The sequence below is a fragment of the Marmota flaviventris genome, chromosome 8 (assembly GCF_047511675.1).
Source record: "Marmota flaviventris isolate mMarFla1 chromosome 8, mMarFla1.hap1, whole genome shotgun sequence".
In the NCBI taxonomy this organism is placed as follows: Eukaryota; Metazoa; Chordata; class Mammalia; order Rodentia; family Sciuridae; genus Marmota; species Marmota flaviventris.
In genome coordinates, this window is record NC_092505.1 from 124440483 (window position 1) to 124453874 (window position 13392).

Sequence of the window (13392 nt, forward strand, 5' to 3'; positions counted from 1 at the left end):
CGTATGTACAAGTAGAGGGAATGTCGTCCTGGGCCCACGTCCACATCACCAGGTATCAGCTATTATCCACTCCACTTGTGGCCAGTCCTATTTCATCCATTACCAGCCCTCACCCCATCTGGGCTTCTTTTGACCTCTGGGTGATCCTGACATCTGGGCTAGACCTGGAAGCTCTTATAGGAGGAGCCAGGGAGGAGTGGTGAAGGAAAGGCATTGCAGGGGTAGGGGGAGTTTGGGGGTGTCATGATATGAAGGAAGCTGTTCAGTGAGGCCAGAGCATAGGATATGTGGAGCCTCATGTGGGCATTGGGGAAACTCCTTGTGAGCCTCACTTCACCAAACAGCTGAAAATGGGGGATGGATGGTCCCAGGAGCTATGTGGGGAGGAAGAAAGGGCAGCAAGTAGGGAGTGATGGTGGGGATCATCGCTGCCTGAGAATTCTGCCAACAAAATCACATTGTCCTATTCACTGGGTTTGGGCAAAAAGATGCTTGTCTCTTCCAAAACATCCAGATTCCACATGGCTCTGGGCACACTTCCATTGCCAGTCTCCTGCATCATGTGTGTTTCCAGGGCGACTCTGCTGTTTGACCTCAGGGTTATCTCTGAGGCTGTGGGAGGTCACACAGGCTGCTTGGAGGTACAATCTGGAAGTGAGCTGCCACTCCCAAGGCAGTCCATATTGTGTGGAATGGGTGCTGGTGAGCCATTGTTCCAGGTTCCCATGGGGCTGGGGGACATTTTGAACTTTATCTGCATAGTTTCTCAGAGTTCCTGTGGGATTAAGTCCTACTTCACCTAGCCATTGCTGCTTATTAGTGCACTTTTGATGGTATCTCTCCCTTCTTTTTTATTTTTCTCATTCTGTTACTTCTGCATCCTGTGAACACCTCTGAGATAAGTGAACCTGTACCCAAGTTTTTGTCTCTGGCTCTGCTTTTAAGGGGAACTCAGTATGTGTGAGTGTGTGTGTATATGTGGTGGTGGTGGTGGGGGGGTGATTAGTACCAACCCAGATGACTATTCTTGAATGCTCATTATTATGTTAAATGTTTCCCAATGGGTTTTCTATCCACTTTGGGGAGTTGACTACATATTACTTTGCCATTTCTATGCTGTTCATCCCTTTTTGTTTTCAAATACATTTTAAAATTCGTTGGCAAGGGAATTATCCTGGGTTATTTAGAGAAACAGACTCAACAAGATCTAGATCTAGATATGGATATAAATGTAGATATATGAAAGAAAATTTATTAGGGGATTGTCTCACACAATCATGGAGACTGAGAAGTCCCAGGATAGTCCATCTGAAAGCTGGACACGCAGGGAAGACAATAGTGTGTCTCAGTCCAAGCCTGAGGGCTTGAGAACCAGGGGAGCTGATCCTTTCTATTTCTTTAACTGTCAAAGTCCAAAGACCTGGGGGCCTGGGGATTCAATGGTGCATCTCCTAGAATCCAAGTCAGAAAACCTTCTCCATAGGCAGGAGAAGTTGGATGTGGGATGGGTGGGGGAAGAGAGAGAGAAAGCACACATTTCACATCGGGTTAGAATGGGTCTTCCTTACTCAGTTTACTGATTCAAATGCTATTTTTCTCTGGAAACAGTCTTTCAGTCATACCCCCAAAATAATGCTCTTCCAGGTTCCTGGGTATCCCTTAATCTCATCAAAGTGACCAGTAAAATTAATCATTACAGAAAGATTTGTAAGGACTGTAGAACATATGTAATACAGTATTTTAAAATGATACAATAAAATGGATGCAGAGAAATTAGAAACTACAGGTAAGCAAAAAGAACATAAATTCAAATAATCCCCCAATTCAGTCTCAACTATTATTATTTTCTTTAATTTTTAATTCTAATTTGTTATATATGCAGCAGAATGAATTACAATTCATATTACACGTATAGAGCACAATTTTTCATATATCTGGCTGTATACAAAGTATCTTCATAGCATTCTTGTCTTCATATATGTACTTTGGGTAATGATGTCCATCTCATTCCAACTGCATTTCTAACTCCATGCCCCCTCCCTTCACCTCCGACTCCTTTGCCCTATTTGGAGTTCATCTATTCCTCCCATGCTCCCTCTCCCTACCCAACTATGAATCAGCCTCCTTATATCAGAGAAAACATTCGGCATTTGTTTTTTTGGGATTGGCTAACTTCATTTAGGATTATCTTCTCCAACTCCATCCATTTACCTGCAAATACCATGATTTTATTCTCTTTTATTGCCAAGTAATATTCAATTGTGTATATATGCCACATTTTTTTTATCCATTCATGTACTGAAGGGCATCTAGGTTGGTTTCATAGTTTAGCTATTGGGAATTGAGTTGCTATAAACATTGATGAGGCTGTGTCCCTGTAGTAAGCTTTTTTGAAGTCCTTTGGGTATAGACTGAGAAGAGGGATAGCTGGGTCAAATGGTGGTTCCATTTCCAGTTTTCCAAGGAATCTCCATACTGCTTTCTGTATTGGCTGCACCATTTGCAGTCCCACCAGCAATGTATGAGTGTGCCTTTTTCCCCACATCCTCGCCAACACTTATTGTGGTTTGTATTCTGAATAGCTGCCATTCTGACTGGAGTGAGATGATATCTTAGGGTAGTTTTGATTTGCATTTCTCTAATTGCTAGAGATGATGAGCATTTTTTCATATATTTGTTGATTGATTGTATATCATCAATTTGTTGATTGATTGTATATCATCTGTTCAGGTCCTTGGCCCATTTATTGATGGGGTTATTTGTTATTTTGGTGCTTAGCTTTTTGAGTTCTTTATATACCCTAGAGATTAGTGCTCTGATGTGTGAGGGGTAAAAATTTGCTCCCAAGATGTAAGCTCTCTACCTCACAGATTGTTTCTTTTCTTTTTAAAATATATTTTTAATATTTATTTTTTAGTTGTAGTTGGACACAGTACCTTTATTTATTTTTATGTGGTGCTGAGGATCGAACCTAGGGTCTCGTATGTGCTAGGCGAGTGCTCTACTGCTGAGCCACAACCCCAGCCCTCACAGATTGTTTCTTTTGCTGAGAAGAAACTTTTTAGTTTGAGTCCATCCCATTAATTGGTTCTTATTTTTAATTCTTATGCTATAGGAGTCTTATTAAGGAAGCTGGGGCCTAATACAACATGATGGAGATTAGGGGGTTTCCTGCCGCAGTCTGGCTGGGCACAAATCACGAGCCACTGAAGCAGGAACAAACTTTATTTCTGAACTCCACCAGCACACTCCACACACGCTCCCCGGGAACTCTCCCAAACGCCACGCAGCTCCTCCAGGAACCACCAACTGGAATTCCCTCCTCCGGCACTTCCCCAACCAATGCGAACTCTTCAGGAATCCCCGTGAGAGCTCAACCAGAACTCAATGGTAACTCCGCGAGAACTCAAAAGTCATCATCTTAATGGCTTGCTGGCGTCATCTCTCAACCACCACTTCTGGCAAAAATGCCATGCGTCATCCCGACTCAGCTATGGCCCTCAACAGTTTCCAATTCATTCTTCATGTCTGGAAAGTTTTCTGATATTATTTAATTGAATAGATTGTTCATTCCTTTGGTTTGGACATCTGTATCTTCCTCTATCCCAATAACTCTTAAATTTGATCTTTTTATGCTATCCCATATTTCTTGAATGTTATGCTCATGGTTTATTAACATTTTCACTGTGTGATCTAAATTCTTTTCAAGATTATATATTTTATCTTCATTGTCTGAGGTCCTGTCTTTCAAGTGGTCTACCCTGTTGGTGATGCTTTCAATTGAACTTTTAATTTGGTTTATCGTTTCTTTCATTTCAAGCATTTCTGTTTGGGTATTTTTTAGAACATCTATCTCCCTATTAAAGTAATCTTTTGCTTCCTGTGTTTGTTTATGTAGCTCTTTGTTGAAATGATCTTTTGCTAACTGTATTTGCTCTCTTATATCATCCTTTAATTCACAGAACATTTTAATCATCCTGAACTCCTTCTGTGTTATTTCTTCTGCTGTGCTAGCCATGAATTCTAATAATGTGGTATCTTTATTTGTTTGGGGCACTTTCTTCCCTTGTCTTTTCATGTTGCTTATGTGTCTTCCCTTTTAGCACTGTGGGTCCGAGGCATTATCGTTTTTTACCTATAGGCTTATGGTACTCCTGTAGGGCTCCAATATCTTTCCTTTGTGGGGAAGGAAAATGTTAACAGATTCCAATATAAATAATATACCACCTATAAATAATCCATTGCTTTTAAGATGTTTATAGTTTGGTCACAACGTACAGGAATGTTGAATTCAATTACTATCTATAACATCATCAGTAGGTTTGTAAAAGGGTTTACAGTTTTTGATGGTGGAACTGGGAGTGAGATGTAGGATGATATTCTGAGGAGTCAGGATGTGAGGATACAGAGTTAGCATATCTTAGGAAGTGTAAAAGACAAATCTAATGAAAAGGGTTAGTAGCAGGAGAATAAATAGGAAGTAATTTTGGGTAGACAAGTATGTGGGAAGACAGTATAGTACATAAAACAAACACACAAATGTATTAAGAAAAATAAAGGATGTTAAAATAGTAAAAATTGGAGGAAAAAAGAAAAAAGGCATATACAACACAACTTTAATATACTATTCAGACATCCCAGTCCTCATAATCCTAATTCATGCAATGTACTTGGTTTCACATATGTTGGGGATGTGAGGGTGGGAGAATAGATGGGGAAAAGAAAAAGAGAAAAAAAATCTCAAAAGAAGAAATCAGGATTGTTAATTGTTTATGTTGGAGATCAGTATCTTTCCTGGTTCCCTTCTCATCCAACAGATGGGGTTGTCTGTTGTTAGCTGATATCTCCGCCTTCAGGATGATGAAGGTAACCAGGGTGGGAAGGCTGGTCCTGGTGCAGGGCACCTGGAAGTGAAGTGTGGCACCTGCCAGTCCCTGAAGGGATTCAGCACCTAAAGTGTCTCTTTTTGGGTCTGCTTGTATGACTTGAGTGCCCGGTCCTATCTCCCTGTCCTGCCTGAAGATTTCCCAGTTCCTGGTCTCTCTGTTAGTCTTCAAACCTTTGTACCCTCTCCTTCTAGAGACCTCTGTCACTGGGCTATCATGGGCAGTGCCCTGGTCACACTGCACATCCATCCCACTGAGTGCTGTTTTGAATTGCAGTTACTGTGCTGGGTTACCAGCTGCTGGGGAGAGGGGAAACATGATACTTGGCCAGTTAGAATTCCATTCTGGGAGCTGCCCCCATCAAAGATGGTGAGGAAGGTCAGAGTCAACTCTTATTAACATTTAGATGTACATGCACTGATTAAAAAAGAAAAGAAGAATCATCCAGGGTTAAAGTATATTTATTCTTCTCTAGCTTGATTTTCTTCCTCCAAAAAAAAAAAAAATAGATTAGAAATGTCCTTATATTAATACAGATAGATCAGCATAATTATGTTTAATAGTCACATGCTAATTTAAGGCAGATTACCAAAATTTCTAATTAATCAGTCATTTCCATCTGTTGTCATTTATAAATTATAAGGTGATTTAAAAAAAATGTGGACATACGTCTTTGTGCACATGAATAAGGTTTTCTTAGAAATCAGGTCATTGGGCCAACACAACAAGAGCCAGCAGTCTAAGCCAGGCTCTGGTCCAGATTCCTCCTGAACATTAACTGATTGAATCTCACAGCAATCCTTTGAGGTGGGGCCACTTGACTTGCATTTTACTGTATAGGAATGGGGACCCACAGCTGTTAAGAAACTTGCTTTGAGGTCTGCCTCTCATGAGTGGTGCCACTGGGAATTGACTGGGAAACAGCCCTGGAGCTCTGGCCTGCAGCTCCCTTGTACTTTCTTACACACTACTGAATACTCTCCAGGAAACTTAAGCCAGTTTCACGTTCTCATTGCCTCAGGGAGATAATTTTTGCCTTCTCTTGCCACTATGTTTGACAATGTGATACATGAAAAGAATAAGTCTTGTTTTTTTAAAAAAATCTTTTTTTTTAAAGATTCTAAAGTGGGGTTCTCTTTCATTCTTTTTCACATCGATCATTTCTGTTTTTTCTTTTATGAATTGCCCGATCATATTTCTAACCCCACCTTTTTTAGTTGATGTAGTTAACTTTTTTTTTGAGAGAGAGAGAGAGAGAGAGAGAGAGAGAGAGAGAGAGAGAGGAGAGAGAGAGAGAATTTTTTAATATATATATTTTTAGTTTTTCGGCGGACACAACATCTTTGTTTGTATGTGGTGCTGAGGATCGAACCCGGGCCGCACACACGCTAGGCGAGTGCGCTACTGCTTGAGTCACATCCCCAGCCCCTATGTAGTTGACTTTTCTTTGTTGCTGTTTTCTTCATCTTTTTGTTATGGAAAATATCAAGTATATATAAAAATAGAATTATATAATGACCTTGCTGTCCCTATTACTCAGCTTCAACAAATGTCAACAAATGTAGGGAGTCTTGTTTCCTGTATGTCTCTCACCAACTTCCTCCCAAATAATCATATCATTTATATCAATAAACATTTCTTTATTTATCTATGAAAGATTCTCCCTTTACACAAACACTATACACCATGACCCTACAACAAAAAATCAATACAAATATCATCAAATATTCAGCATCCTTGATTTCTCTATTTTTCTATACATTTCATAATAAGTATTCCTTTCCCATTTTCCTCTTTCCCTTCCTACCTCTCCTTTCCTTCCTTTACGCTGAAAGGAAAGTTACCATGACACTCGGAGCGACCAAGAGATCTTTATTGCGGCAGTGTCTGATTAACAGGGAAGGAGGAGAAGAGAGAGATAGAGGGAGAGAGAGGGAGAGGAAGAGAGAGAGTGGGGAGAGAGAGAGAGAGAGGGGAAAGGGGAGGAGAGCAAAGCACAAGACAGAGAGAGAGAAAGGAAAGAGAGAGAGGGAGAGAGAGAGAGTGAAAGTGAGAGAAGAAAGAGAGAGCGAGAGTGGGGCACCTGGCAGGAGAGGGTTTTTATGGCCAAAATCGAATGAAGTCTTTGGGTCTGCAAGCTGCCTTGTTGGCATAAAGTCATTGGATCACACAGTAGTTGCTAAGGGTGTCATCTTCTGCCTTCAGGCAGATGGGGTAGGGGTCAGATGTGGGTTTCTGTTGCACCAGACAGGTGCGGGTCTAGTGTTCAAACTTGAGTTGGGTTGAGTGGGGTTGAGTGTTCTACTTTGAGTGGGGTTGAGTGGGGTTGATGATAAGGAATCAGACAGGTGAGGATGAGGGTTGAGCGTTCAGCCCACTCTGCAGCTAACATTTGTTCAGCCTGCTCTGCAACTAACATACACTTTGTGTTATATTTTTTGTTGCTGAAGAAGTCAGATTGTTTGTCTTTTAGAATTCCCCTTCATCTGAATTTTGCTGATTGATTACTGTGGTGGGGTTTAGTGTATTCCTCTTTCCCCTGAACTATCTGTAAATTTGTTGTTATATCTAAATATTTCATCAGATTCAGCTTTTTTCAAGACTCTTCACAGGTGGTTGGTGTACCCTTTCATGAGGAGACATAGAAAAGAGTTCACTTATGCTGTTGATGATAACATTGATGATTGACATTGATGATAATTGTTTAAATCCATCTGTAGATTATGTATCTCTAAACTTGTGGTTTTCTAATTCTTTTGACATTTGCTTTCTGAGAAGCTACAGTTCATATAGGACAGGCAGTTCAGGGCTTGATTCTTTTTCCTTTTGAATAATGAGTTGGTTTCCTAGACTCCTGTATAGGTACTGCATGACCTCATATATTTAAATATATTTGACTTGTTTAAGTCCACTATTGCTGTTACCTTTGCTGATGATGAAATTACCCTGTCTTTGGCCAGTGGGAGTTGGATCCAGGAACCAACTTGGGGAACCACCTCTCAAGTTGGTTCCCAGATCTTTCTGACCTTAGAAATGTATGAGAGGATCTTCCAGGTTCCTCTCATACACTTGCCCAGATGTAAAATTAGTGATTTATATAAGGGATCCTGGTTTCTTTTAGAAGAAAATTATAGACACAACCCAGGTGCTAAGGGTGCCCATTGCTACTGGACATACCATTGTTTCTAAGTCCTTCTAGTGCAGAGAGATAAGAAATACCATGAACGAAAAATACATTATGAATTCATACAGTATGCATTTGCAGTGTCTGTTTAATTTCATTACTATAAGATTTTTACTTTATCTCATTGATTTAACATTTGTATCTCTTTTCTTCCACACCAAAAGTTCTGGCTCTAAACATTACAGACACAGGCAGAATAGCAAAATCACAACATTATTGCCAACAATATGAATACTGAAAACAACTTAAAATTTATTAACAATCTTTGAAGTTCTTCTCGTCCTTAGAACTTATCCCACTAAGGATGCCCAGTTAAATTGCTGCATTTTAATGTCAATTGGTATAGTCCCTCTCTGTGGTGTTTCTGCTGAATGTCTTATTTAATTCTTGACTTTTAGAGATTGCATTGTTATTAGTTTGTCTTATTGCTTTTAAGAGTTCTTTCTTTTTTCTTCAAAAATAATTTGTTTTTGATCACAAAACAGAGGGAAGGAGCAAGGGCAATAGTACACTCCCTTGATCACATCTTCCAGTTTTTGCACCTCTAAAACTTGTCCCATTCAGCAGGTGCTCTCCCATTTTGTTAGCTACAGAGTAAAGGATGGACACTCCTGCAGTCAGGCCAGCCTCCCCCACCCCTTAGTGTTCCAGGTCATTTTTTTTTTTTTTTGAATACTGCAAGTAACTGGTGGTTCTATCAATTTTCTAAAACTCATGAATGAGCAGGACGTCAGAAATGTACGTCCTGCTTTTGCTCCTGTTTCAGAAAGACCTTCTGAAACAGGAGCAAGAGACTAAGGCTAGGCCCTTCTCTTCCTCAGCTTTCCAGGTCCCAGGCTGATGCACGTGGAGAGCTGTCCTATGTCCCCCATATCTCAGGGTGGAAATGGAGGAAGGGCAGGCCAGGCCAAACATGAGGCTTAACAACAGTCTTTATTGGGCTCAGACCAGGAGTCCATGGGTCCTGAGAACCTCTTTGAACTTGTTAATTTTATTCTCCATGTTTTTTTCCCCCGCAGCCACATAAGCTGTTTTTTTTTTTTTTCCCCCCGTAATGGATCTTGGCTTTCTCTTTCCTCTTCTTCTCCAGGGAGGTTGTCAACCTCAGGAGACAGGCCTACACTTTCCTGTAGGCTTCAGACGCACAACCTTGAGGCAGCCGGAACCACCATCCGCTCCTTCTGCTCATAGGCATACGCAGATGGAATCTCATCAAACACCTCGAAAATGCCCAGAGCAGCCTGGAGTGGCTCAGTCTGTCTAGCGAGGCAGCGGGCCCGCCCAGTCCGCCGGAAGTGAGGGGGGAGGCCGGAAGTGAGACTGGGGGCCCCCGGAAGTGGCTTGGGTCCTGGAATGGGTTGGTTTTCGTTTGTTTGAGGAGGAAGGGCAGGTACTTCAACTTGTTTCTGTAGAAATTTCCAGAAATGTTGATTCCCTCGTGGCACACCACCACCACCTGGCGGTTCAGCAGTACCTGTTTAACCACAATGGCCACCCGGCGGCCCAGGAGAAGGACTCGGTCATCCAGCACCAGAACCTGCCCCTCTGCCATCTTTGGCAGCCTCAAGAGTTCTTTGTGTATTGAAAATATTGATCCTTTGCCATGTATGTTACGTTTGTCCTTTTTTGTTTGGTTAATTGTTAATTTTGTTCACGGGGTTCTTTGCTGTAGAGGGGTCCAATTAACCAGTTTTACTTTATAATTTCTGCTTTTGATGTCATTAATTTTTTCCCCCTCTTTGCTGTTTTTTTTTTTTTTTTAATTTTTATTGAGACATTCAGTGGAGCAGATAAAGGAGAATGAAAGGAAGCCCGGGACAGAAAAAAGCAAAAGACATTGGAAAGAATCTGTCATATTGATTTCTGCTTCTGGTACCTCTATTTCAAGATTTATATACATTCTTCTATATTCTATTTTCCTAGTTAAAAAGTTTTTAAAAATTGAATGTTTAACATATCTGGATTTTTTTTGGGGGTGGATGTTAACTATGAATTAGGGATCTATTTTATTTTTACAGTTAGCAGTATCTCAACTGCATATAACAATTTATCCTCTGTTTACTTTAAAAATATATCTACCTTCTCAAATATAAGTTATATGTGATTAGTATGTTTCCATACTTTCTATTTATTCCATTAATTTGACTATTTTAGGGGGGATAGTAGAGGATAGGAAAGGCAGCAGAACACAACAGACACTAGTATGGCAATATGTAAATCAATGGATGTGTAACTGATGTGATTCTGCAATCTGTATATGGGGTAAAAATGGGAGTTCATAACCCACTTGAATCAAAGTGTGAAATATGATATATCAAGAAACATGCAATGTTTTGAACAACCAACAATAAAAAATTAAAAAAAAAAATTGACTATTTTGACCCAAGTATTGCGTTTTTTTTTAGGTTTCTCATTTTTTATTGTAACAAAATATACGAACATAAAATTTACCATTTTCATCATTTTGAAGTCTACAGTTCTAGATGTTCTCATCACTATTAAATAATCAACACCATCCTTATAGAGGCATTTTTTTTTTAAAAAAACTATCCCAAATGGAAAACTGTGTACCTGTTAAACAAGAATAGCCCATTCCCCACTGTCCTCAGGCTTTGGTAACCAGGCTTCTACTTTTTATCGCTGTGAATTTAAGTATTCTGGGTACTTCTAAATGTCTTTGTGTGACCAGTTTAAGATTTAACATAACATTCTCAAGGTTCATGCTTGTTGTAGTATGTGTCAGAATTCCCTTCCTTGTTAAGGCTGAGTAATATTCCTTTGTATGAGTATGTCACATTTTCTTCATCCATTTATCTGTCATGTATGCTTGGGTTGCTTTCAAGTCGTGGCTATTGTGAATAGGCTGCTGTAAGCATAGATATGTGAATATCTCTTTGATATTCTATTTTTAATTATTTGAGTTATATAACCAGAATTGGAATTGATGGATCATATGGCAATTCTATTTTTTGTTTTCTAAGGAAACCATATTGTTTTCCATAGTGGCTGTACAGTTTTGCATTCTCACCAACAGTGCACAACGGTTCCTACTTCTACATCCCGGCAGACATATACCTGATAAATTAACACTACATGTTTTAGTCAGCTTTGCATCACTCTGACTAAAATACCTGACAAGAACAACTTAGAGGAAAAGTTTATTTTGGCTCATGGTTTCAGAGGTTCAGTTCATGGTCAGCTGACTCCATAGCTCTGAGGCAGAGAGAGCATCATGGTGGGAGGGTGTGGTAGAAGAAAGCAGCTGAGGATGAGGTAAAGGGGAAGGAGGGAGAGAGAGAGAGAGCTCACGCAAGAGAGAGAGCGTGAGCACGCGAGAGCAAGCATGTGCAAGGGCGATTGATAGCTCTACTCAACAGGTACAAAGTATGAGCCCCAAAGGCACACCTCCAATGATTTACTTTCTCCAGTCACACTACAGTTACCACCCAGCTAATCCATCAGTAGATTAATCCATTGATTAAGTTGTAGCTCTCATAATCTAATCATTCTGTCTCTGAACCTTCTTGCATTGTCTCACACGTGAGCTTTTGGGGGACACCTCAGATATAAACCATAACATTGGGATTTGTTCAGCCTTCAGATTCAGCAGCCCTTTCTTTGCATCAATTGAGCACAATAACCATGTAAAGGAAGTGTTTTGGCCCTCCGACGAGAGGTGATAGTTTAGCTCAAAAGCTTTTACAACTTCAGTTTTATTTTGTGCAGGACCAGCCGACAGGTGCCTTCCACGTGGTGGCACTGTGGGCCACAAAGCTATATGAGTGCTTTTTAATGACATGTGGACTTCACAGCAAGAGATACTGGGTTTTACCAGCCTACATCACCACCTTCGATTGGGCAGGATGGGAAGGATGTGGCAAACTGTCTTGTTCAGCCAGGCAACTCTTCTGCAATTAACAAAACAAAACAAAACTCCCAAACCTTTAAAGATAGGGAACAGAACAGACAGTGTAGTTTTCCTGTTCACCTTGTGTTGCCAAGGCTTAGCTGAGGTCATTGCACAGATAAAGCAACCAACATATGTCAGGGCTGCAGGATAGCACTTGCCCAGTGTACATGAGGCTCTAGGTTCAATCCCCAGCACCACAGAATAGACTCACAAAAACCAAAAACAAGCCCTGATGGGTTTTTCAACCCGTACCTGCATTCAAGGAGCCTCACTGTTGGGGCTTTTCTCTGGCCTGGAACTATCAAACATACATGGAATTCTACACTGAAAAATCCTTCTGATGCTACTGTTTCCTTAGTTGTGTACCATTCCATTTTATTTATAGCTCTGTCTAATTAAATTTTTCTCTACCTGCTGTGTCCCCTTTGTTCATTCCAACAATTTCTTAGACTATATTCAGTCCTAACTGAAATTTTAATTTTGGCTGCTATGTTCTTAAGCTGTCTTTGAACTAACCACCTACTCCTCAGCTTCCAAGTACATGCACATGTCACTATCTCCATTATCTCTGCTGCTTTTCCTATTGCCAATGCCACTTCTATCGTCAACAGCATTATCATCTCCACCTCTATCATTATCACCTCTACCACACCATTACCACTTCTACAACCAGCACCACTACTGCCTCCACCTCCACCTCTACCACCTTCATTACCACCACTACCACCACCAGCATTGCTACCTTCATCACCACCTCCTATGAGACCCCACCCTTTAAAGGTCCATCACCTTGACACTGCCACATTGAGGACCAGTCCTCTAACACATAGACCCTTGGGGGACAAATCTAGTCCAAATTGTAGTAATGAGCATTACCACAACCTCCACAAACACCACTGCTGTATATTTATCCAAATAATCTGAGGATTGCCACCACATGGGAAAGCAGTTCCCACTGTTGAGTGAGAGGAAAAGACCTGAGGAAGTTCATCAGTTTTATGATTACGTCTTAAGACCTTGGGAAAGTCAGGGAAACTTTTGTTTTCACCTCTATGAGGTGGGGAGGTTGGCAAAGAGGGTCCCCCTAGACTTACAGTACTCTATAACTCCATGAATGCTGCAGGCTTTAGAAATTCACTTTTACTTTTAAAAAGGTTAGTCAATTTACTAATTATAACCTGAAAGTCCTTTTGATATTTAAAAAAAGTCTCTTGCTTTTTCTTTGTTCTTTGAAAGTTTAGAGCTGCCTCATTTCATAATGCCTGAAGCCTGTATTTATAATCAGCATCTATTTCATGGTTCTGAGCCGTTTTCACATAATTGTCTTTTTTTTTTCCTTTTTGCTTTAGAATTAGTTCTTTTGTGGTTAATGTATAGCAGAAACAAATGATTTTTGAAAAAGCCCTTTAGGA

At 40.4% G+C, this 13392-nt stretch overlaps 1 pseudogene; it reads right to left on the reverse strand.

Moving 5' to 3' along the window:
* Nucleotides 1-9012: 9012 nt before the first annotated feature.
* Nucleotides 9013-9622, reverse strand: LOC114091176 (large ribosomal subunit protein uL13-like; annotated as a pseudogene).
* Nucleotides 9623-13392: the final 3770 nt, after the last annotated feature.